Source organism: Dasypus novemcinctus, chromosome 24, assembly GCF_030445035.2.
Source record: "Dasypus novemcinctus isolate mDasNov1 chromosome 24, mDasNov1.1.hap2, whole genome shotgun sequence".
NCBI classification, from domain to species: domain Eukaryota; kingdom Metazoa; phylum Chordata; class Mammalia; order Cingulata; family Dasypodidae; genus Dasypus; species Dasypus novemcinctus.
Window position 1 is genome coordinate 21,850,238 of NC_080696.1, and position 9,843 is coordinate 21,860,080.

The following is a 9,843-nucleotide window of genomic DNA, read 5'->3' on the forward strand; positions in this document are numbered from 1 at the left end:
TTGAAGGTGAGGCAGAAATTCTTTTTTTATGATTTCTGAAATCCTCAGTTCTGGCTTTAAAAGCCTTCAACTGATTAGATCAGGAGACACACACCCCTCTCCCATTTCTGAAGGCAACTCCTTTGTTGATTGTAGATGCAACCAGCTGATCATAGATACAAATCCATCTATGAAATACCCTCACAGTAATAATCAGGCCCGTGCTTGCTTTACCAAACAACTAGTCACTATAACCTGACCAAGTTGACACGTGAAATGAACCATCACAGAGGAAAAGTAAGACAGGGAGGGGAGGGGCCAGTACAAATAATAAGTAGGTGTCACTGGGGACAACTGGAGCTCGGCTCCACTGGGACACTCTGAGAGACAATGTAGAACATGCCTCAGAGTTGTCCTACTCAAGGGGGGAGGAATCGGGGCTGTTTATCTTCTAGCTGTTCTCAGTCACTGACTCAAGGGTCAACATCTCAATACACTGGACTGACCCATGAGGGTCCAGCACACCAGAGGAGACCCTCAGGCACAGAATTGCAGGTAACTGTAGATGGGCTATAGGTCTGGCACCAGCATCTGCCACATCGGTCCATCACAGAGAATTGAGTTAGGTTATCATAAAGGTTAGGAGCTCACTGCCCCTCAACTTCCTCAAGGAAGAAAATGCTCCCTTTAGGCTCCAGTTAGAGTCTCCTCAGAGAACGTTCCTTATTTCAGAGAAGATTTTCCAGGGACCCTCTTCCAGAACCCACAGGGTCCTCCCAGAATTTCTTGATGCCTTTTGGGATTACTTATTCCTTCATTCATTCAATAAGTATTTATTAAACCCCTACTATGTGCATGGCTAGGCACTGACATTCTAAGAGTGACCTCCCTTCTTCATGGTCTTTGAAATCTATTTAAGCAGACAAATTTTCACAAATCACAGCACTGATTAATGGTTTCATTGCAGCTGTGAAGGAAGCCAGAAAAGAAAAGTTCAGGGTGTTGGGAAAAGTAATTTCAGGGGCCATGACCTGGTGTAGGGGGTTGGAGCAGTTAAGACAGCTCCTCTGGGGAAGAATGACTATGGTTCTGTATCTAAGGATACCAGCTAAGAGGGGGAATAGCATGTAGACATAGGGACAGCATGGACCAAGTCCTTGCTGTGGAAGGATGGGGAACTTCAAGAGGGAATGGATGAAGGACAGTGAACCTGGAGCCCAGAGCATGGGAGGGAGGATGGATAGAAGAGAGAAGAGCCCTGGGAGCCCAAATAATGAAGGTCTGGGAGTTTATTCTAAAACCCCTGGGGAAACACCAGGTTGATGTGATGTGATGTGATGTCATCACATCAAACTGTGCTGAGTGAGGATGGAGCAAAGGACCCAGAGTGAGTGGGAGGACACCTAAGGAGGCCACTGCAGGTTTCCCAGGAAGAGATGGTGGTGAGTTGGACGAGGGTGATCCTCATGGATTCGGGACATCAGGTTCAAAAGATGTTTAGGATCTAGAGAAGGCTGTTCTTGGTACATTATAGACTGGGGATTTAAGAGTAGGTATGCAGTAGGATTTCATGGCTTCCCACTTGTGCTGACAAGGGGTAAGGGTGATGGAAGACTGTGATGGGGAGGGGGCACGGATTACCATGACCTGACTCCCCAGGATGCTCAATTCCCCCCCAGCTCTGGGAAAGTAGTCAGGGAATCCTGGTGTCCTAGCCACGTGTAAGGACCATACCTTGGAGCTCTGCAAGGGTCAGTGTTAACCTCTTTGAGGGAGAAGTCACATTTCTAAAGTTTTATTTAACATCCTATAAAATCAATCCAGCCTGGCATTAAAACTCACAACACTCATAACACAGGCTCCATCTTGAGGTCTCCTCTTCTGTCTGTGCAGCCAGAGCTAGAGTCATCCATTAACTCTTACTCTCCTGCAGAATTTGCCAAGCCTTTTGCTTCTTTACTGCTTAGGGCTCCTGGCCAAACGCATGACTTACAGCTTGTGAGTCACTCTCACCCTAGATCTTTGTCAGGGTATCTTTTTAGCTGGTAGTTCTTCATCTCTCAAGTGGGAACTTTCAGATCAACTACCCTTCACTTAGCCAATGTTGGCATCATAAGAAGAAAATCAGCTAGCAAGGAACTCTGCTCAATGCTGTGCATCCATTAACCCAGGAAGCATTTTTCAAGTGTCTACCATGTAAAAGGTTATCATGTAAAGGGAGGAAAGGCCCTGCCTGGAGTCAAGGATCACAGATTCTACCTCACTAACTCTGTTACCTTTGTCGATGCAGCTTTGGCCCTTGTTTCCCTCATCTGTAAATAAGGAGTTGGGAGACAAGCCTCTGAACACCCTTCTCACTCTGACTTCAACTAAAGTGAAATCATGCTTCATTCTTTCCTCTCGAATTGGAGAGAAAACCACGGGGGAAGAGGGAGTAAACTGAGCTCATTGCCAAGCCCTCCCTGAGTCTTAGAAGGAACCAAACCAGCTCACCAAACCTCAGAGGCAGCAGCATGCCCACTTCCAAATTGGCCCACTGAGTACCAAATAACAATGCAAGTTTTCTCCTTGTCACCCACATCTTCCAAATTCCACTCCATCCAGTGGTCCTTCCACCACCGCCTGCCAGGCTTTGCTGGGCTAAATGACCTGGGACATTATAATGGGTTTTCCCCAGTCCCAGGGCTCCCCAGTTGTCCTCTTTTGCCCATATGGGTCTGCCCAAAGGACTGAGCAATGAAGCCTGCGAGTTTTGTGGGAGACATCCCTGGATGGGATTGAGCTGAGTTTTACCAAGTACTTAAAATATTTTGGATGCAAAACTTTCAGTAAGTTCAGAACCTCACATACCCAAGTTCTCTCACTGTTGCTGATTCACTACATTTTGTTTAGAGTGGAGATTAAATAAAACCTTTCAAGAACAGATACTTAAAGAAGAATAATCAGCAGTGGGAAGCATGGAGGACCTTCCTTGGCATATCTTTGGAGGAAAGCCATATTAAGCATCCTAGAATGATCATACATCTAGCAGCACTATCATGCGATGGAGTGATGATGAGATGGCCCAACTGGCCATCCCCAACTGGGCTGCCAATTCTGAAATCTCAATGAGGACTCAGGGTTGTCTTTTTTTTTTCATTGTGGTATCATATATATATATAATATTAACCACTTTAGCCATTTTAAGCATACAATTCAGTGTCATTAATTACTTTTATAATGTTCTGCTACCAGCACCACTATTCATTACATGACCTATTCAAGAACCCAAACAGAAACTCTCCCCATTCCCCCTCCCCCTGGCCCCTGGGAACCTCTAGTCTACTTTCTGTCTCTATGAATTTGCTTACTTTAGATATTCCATATAAGTGGAATCATACTAATATTTGTCTTTTATGCCTGGTCTGAGCTTCTTTTTAAATTGCTTAACCAATTCACTTTACTTTATGCTGGGATGGACCCTTCTGATTTCAATATGGGGACAGTATAATCTTTGAACACTTCTGGAGCACCCTGTGGATTACTCAGACATCTAACTTGACTCTTGGTTTTTTTTTTTCCCACCTGAACTAAGAATCAAATGAAGAAAGGTATACAAAAGGTATGTCATTTTTCCTGTTACACACAGCAAGGTCCAATAGAGAGTGAGTTGGTTTCTCCCCTTTATTCATCGTTCAATAAATATAATTTGAGTAGCTACTATCTATGCACCAGGCTGTCTTTGTAGCACATGTAGGAAAAGAGATGTGGGCTGCAATGCATGATGGACTTTGCAACTATGGGCTTTGTACCAGGCAGGAGGGACAAACAGGACCCCCAATGGGGACCTGGCTAGCCTGAGGTGGTTAAGAGCACTTCTCTGAGTAGGTTCAGGACACCTTCCAAAGGATGCTGCGGTCCCTAGCTATGGCCTGGAGAGGCAAGGGATGCCTGCGGTCCAAGTTCCCAGAGAGGAGTTGTGCTTTCCACAAGGCATCCAGGTATCCATGTAGGCTGGCAGAAAAGAGACCTGGCACAGGTCTGAGACACAGAAGATGCAGGGATGAACCAGTGAATCATCTGTCATCTAACAAGGAGGTTAGTTTATAAAATTCCCAGTTATAAATAAGTCTCTAGCCCTTGTGGACTCACCCATAAACGGTTCTATGGGAGCGAATTTTTAGTGGTGGGAATCACTCAAGCTCACTTTGACCTCTGACCCCTGTTAAGAATATGTATTCCCGTCTCTACACAGTAGACTCATGGTAAGCAGTGACAGCACAGCAATTGTAAAGAGGAAGAAATAGAACTTGAGTTGCTTCAATTCTGCCACTCTATGACCATTCGGAGTTTTTGTGTTTAAAGTTCAAAACAGCGGAGCAGAGCAGGAACTGTGAGACGTGATATTTTTGCTTGGTAGGTGCAGATTTTAGCTCCCATATGAGGCACATAAATGAATTTGAGTAGCAATTTTGAAACGGAAATGTCTCCTCTTTTCATTGCTTGTTTTAAAACTATAGAACAAAGAGACATCATTAATGTTGCTTGCTACTTGCTTCATTTTTTGTGCAGAGGTACACGGTGCCACAAGGACACACTCTGGGTACAACTCTGTGAGGCACATTTTAGCAGAGCTCCATGGGGACACGTGTGCACATGGGGCAGACAGTCCTTTGGCTGGCTGTCCTGCCTTGAGGGGACATGGTTTGTCTGTCACTTAATGAGCTGGGTGAGCTCAGGCAAGCTGCTGAATTACTCCCTGACTCCATTTCTCCAACTGTGACAATGGGACAACAGCACTTCATATCTCAGGGAGTTGCATGAGAATTGCATGAGTTCATACCTTTGAAGCCCGTGCAACAGGGCTGGCATGTGAGCACCTACCATACCAGGAGGCTTCAGAGCCAGAGAAGCACCCCAAATCCGCCTCAACAGCTCAGTCTTGAACCCCAGTTATGTCCCTTGCAGACTTTGTCATTGTGATCCGATCTCTTTGCCAACAGAAACCTCAGTTTCTGTATTTGTAAAATGAGGTGAGGAATAAGGATGTTTCCATGAAGTGGTGAGGATTAAATCAATTGTGATAATAGCTGCAGAATGTTTCCTGGAGCAGACTGAGGCAAAGCCAATACTCAGTAAACAAGAGTCATGGGTCCTATTACTGCAATGAAGCAGAGAGAAAAAGGAAAACACCACACCTACACACCCTTGTCCCCACCAAAGCAGGAATAAATGGAGAAAAACCTCTATTACATTTGCTCAAGATTCAGGGCTTTTCTTTTTCAAAGATTTCTCTGAATTTCACGTCTTTGTTTGGATCCCTTGCTGGGTAAACACTTTTCCGGAAGCATGATTGATTTTTCCACATTTAATAAATACTCTCCCAATGTAATTTCTTATGCACAATATTTATAGAAAACTTGACCCAGCTAAATGTTGTTTTTAAGGTTAACTTGTGGTCATCTCTTGGCAACTGGCTTTGATCAACAGCATTCATTCATTGGCATTTGGAAAGGATAGATCACCCAGGCAAACAACTCTTTCAGCAGGATCCTTTTGCACATTTAATGTGCAGTGACATCTCTGCACATAACATGTGTCTAAGTTACGTTTACACAGTCAATGTGGAGGGTTTGTAGAATTCGTTTGGCATTCACAATGTTTTCTGAGGTTCCAATATGTTGTCACAACAATTTGGTCCTTTCTGCACAATATAATTTTATAGAAATAAAAATGATTTGGCCTAATATGTGAAGATTCTATTCTCTGTGAAAATGAGAACAATAGCATAACAGTTTGGGGGAAAAATGGTTCTTTAGGCTGAATAAGGAGACCTGCTTCTCAGAGAAAATGTCATTTCCTTTGAGAAACTGAGGAATCTTGTGGAATTTTGGAGATGCATTAACCGCCTTCTGCCTTCTGAGCCCACTGAGACCTGGGGTGGGTGTTAGCACCTTCATTTCACAGCTGGGTGACGGAGACACAGAGGAACCACCTCCCATGTGCCAGGAGCACATGAGAGAGCCCGGCTCAGTCTTGGAAGTCAGGTCAGCTTGTACTACTTTGTCTTGCCTCCGTTGACATCCCTAAGCTCGACTGACTTGGTGTAAAATGGGAATAATAATTTCTACCTTCTCTAGACCAGTCAAAATGTGCCACTAATCAGTGGTGTGGCTGTGAACAAGTATCGTTCCTCTCTGGGCCTCAGTTTGCTTCCATGTAACTTCACTGGGGCATAAGAATGAAATGAAATGACTTAGTAAAGCATTAGGAACAGTAAGGGCTTAATCAACAATTGTCTTTACCAGTCATGGGTATACGTCTCATTTATTATATAGAGGTTCTTATGTTTGTGGTTATTATTTGCCCTCTATTTGAGTCTCAGGGAGCCATCAAGAGGGAGGAAATGTCTAGCGTGCCCTACCTCAGAGCCACATCACTTTCCAGAGAACCAGAAGCAGAGCACTGCCCGACAGCACCCAACTTGCTCGTAGAGGAGAGGACAGTCTGCTGCAAGGGAGCTTCGGAGGGGTGTGGGGAGGAGCAGGGCAGAGCAGAAATATTGTGGTGGGCACAAAAAGCCAGGGAGATCCACTCAGGGCATGGGGTGATGTGTGTGTGCATCCAAACCCAGCAGTGGGATCTGGGGTCTCAATACTAGCTGAGATTTTCTGACTGGCCACAGAATCGCAGCCTCCAAGTTTTGCCTCCAAGGCTGTTGATACCATGTGGTCAACCAGCAGTTGCACCCCTAGCTTTTGGAGCACAAATAGGCTGGCCAAGAGGCTCAGGGTCCCTGGCTCAGAGCTAGACTCCCTTCCTCAGAGGTGAGCGAGGCTCTTTCAGATTGGTCAGCAAAGCGGAGATGTTTTAGTTTCCTGGGCTCCTCAAACAAATCCCATGCAATCGTTCAGCTTAAGCCATGGGAATATGTCTGTTCAGAGTTTTGAGGCTAAGTCCAAATCAAGGCATCATCCAGGTGATTCTTTCTCACCAAAATCTGTGTGGCTCCTGGCCACAGCTGCCAGTGACTCTTGGTCCTTATCTTGTCACATGACAAGGCCCCTGGAGGCATCTTCTGGTCCCTTCCTTCTCTTCAGGTTCCGTTGGTTCATCCTCTGGCTGCTGCCTCTGTGACTTTCTCTCTGTCTTTCTGAATCTCATTCCACTTATAAAGGACTCCAGTTGGATTAAGACCCATCTTGATTGAGGTGGGCCACTGGTAACTGAAGTAGCCTCATCGAAAGGCCCTGCTTATAAAGGGGCCATAGCACAGCAATGGATTAGGTATAAGAATGTGTTTTTCTGGGGTACATAGAACTCCAGTCCACCACTGGTGGGTTTCTCACTCTGCAGTCTCTTGTATGATACTCCCTGCATGACCTGAGGCAAGACTGGTTTCCTCTTTAGAATCTGGTCTTTCTGCTTCACCTCAGCTATTCCACGAATGCTCAGCTACTTCCCCCAGACTTGAAGTGCAAGGCTACAGGTCAAAGGCCTGAGCTCTGGATAGAAAATTTCCATGAATTCTCCTCTCATTGCTGGTGTGAGTTTGTGTCTTCTGGCAAGTAGCTTGACTTTCCAGTGCCTTTAGTTTTCCTTCTATGAAAGACACAGTATAACATACTGACCCCCTTTCCACACAGGAGAGGGGACACGCGACCCCACAGGAGCTATGCAAAACGTGCTTAGCCACCCAACAGCAGCATCGTGGCAAATATTTACTGACTAACGAATGAATAATGATCTCACAAAGAATGGGTCAAGGAATTTACTTCAAGTACATTATTTTGAAAACAAACGAGGTTGCTTTCAATCATCTTTTTTCTCTAAAATAAAAAAAAAAATCTTCCCTTTTTGCAAACTGCTTAGTCTGCATCTCTCTGTCTCAACTTCTCCTTTCCTTAGAAAGAGGGAATGGTATAGAGAGGGGCAGTGGGGAAGCAGACTTGGCCCAGTGGTTAGGGCGTCCATCTACCACATGGGAGGTCCACGGTTCAAACCCCGGGCCTCCTTGACCTGTGTGGAGCTGGCCCAGGTGCAGTGGTGATGCGTGTAAGGAGTGCCCTGCCAGGCAGGGGTGTCCCCTCATAGAGGAGCCCCACGCACAAGGAGTGTGCCTGGTAAGGAGCCGCCCAGCATGAAATAAAGTGCAGCCTGCCCAGGAATGGCGCCACACACACATGGAGAGCTGACGCAGCAAGATGACACAACAAAAAGAAACACAGATTCCTGTGCTGCTGACAACAACAGAAGCGGACAAAAACAAGAACACGCAGCACACAGGACACAGAGAACAGACAACTGGGTAGGAGGCAGGAAGGGCAGAGAAATAAAAATAAATCTTAAAAAAAAAAAAAAAAGAGAGGCGTAAGCAGGCGGGGGTAGGGACATGGTGGTTTCACAGCCCCAGCAGCCAGAGAAGGTCCCCAGGTAACATATGCAGACAAGAACACCTGAGGTTCCAGTGTCAAAGTGACAGAGAAGGGTCGTTATGACAGGCATTCCAATCATGATCGGATTCTCCAAGACAGGAAGTCCAGATCTTCTTGATATACTAGCATTGACTCATTAGAACTGATGAGAATCAAAGTGCAGACTGGCCTGCACTGCACAGACACCCCACATCTTGATTTCTGGTTGATTCCATTAGCATGCCTGACTGGATGTGGGTTTATCTGTCCATGGCTGGTATGTTTGCCTAATTTTATGAGGCTATTGCTGTCGCTTGGTGTTTTAGTTTGCCACAGGACTGCCAATGCAAAGTACCAGAAATGGTTTGACTTTTATAACGGGAATTTTATTAGGGGAAAATCTTACAGTTCTAAGGCTGTGACACTGTGAAATATCCAAATTAAGGCACCAGTGGAGAGGTTTTCTCACCAAAGTCAGCTACTGGAGAGGCAACGTGGCAGTCAATCTCTGCCTTCCACTCTGGGCTCAATGTCTCTTCAGCCTTGAGCTGCTCCATGGGCCCAGCCTCTTGAGGGCTCCATGCTTAAGCTTTGGCTGTTAGCAATCTTCGAGTCCTCTTTCACATGGCAGGGTAAAAAATGGTGGCTTCCTTTCTCTATATCCTCTTTAACTCCATGTCTCCATTTATATAAGATCCAGAAAGAGTGCAGAGACCCAACTTGTGTCATGCCTCACTGAGGTAGTCCATTCCAAAGCCCTAAAGTGGTCAAATCCAGCAATATAACCAAAGGCCCTTTAAATCAATTTAATGAAATCAGAGGGCCCCTCACCCAAAGGAATGGATTAGTTTAATAACATAATCTTTTTCTGGGATTCACCAAATTCAAGCTGTCACATTTGGATTTCACTGACTGGAGGCACTCCAGCTTGGGAGACCCCAAATATTAGTCCAGGCTCTAAAGAGAACTGTTGCATTCTCCCAGAAGGAGAGCACAGATTGCTCTCTATCTTCTAGGAACTATTGCTAAAGGGAGACAAGATATACCAGAAGCTCAGAAGTCTGGCAACATTGGGGAAGGCAGGGTGTAAAAAGTGTGATTCATAGTTTCAGATGGAACCAGATGAAATGCAGAACCTTTGTTAGGAAATGAAACCATCCCCACCCTGATTTGGAGAAGATAGAAAAGTCTTCAAGTTGGTGTTATTTCTGGTGGGAGAGTGTCTTCGTTGGCTAGGGCTGCTGGGTCTAAGCCAGTTGGAGGTTAAAAGTCCAACATCAAGCTGTTGGCAGCCCATGCTTTCTCCAAAGTCTGTTACGTTCTGGAAATGTCGTATTATCAAACCATAAGTCAGTCCCTGCCTCTGTCAAATGGCCATCCGTCTTCTTCTGTCTCCTCCTGTGTCCAAATTCCTCTGCTCATAAGGACTGTAATCATAGTGAATGAAGGCCCACCCTGATCCTGTTTGGCC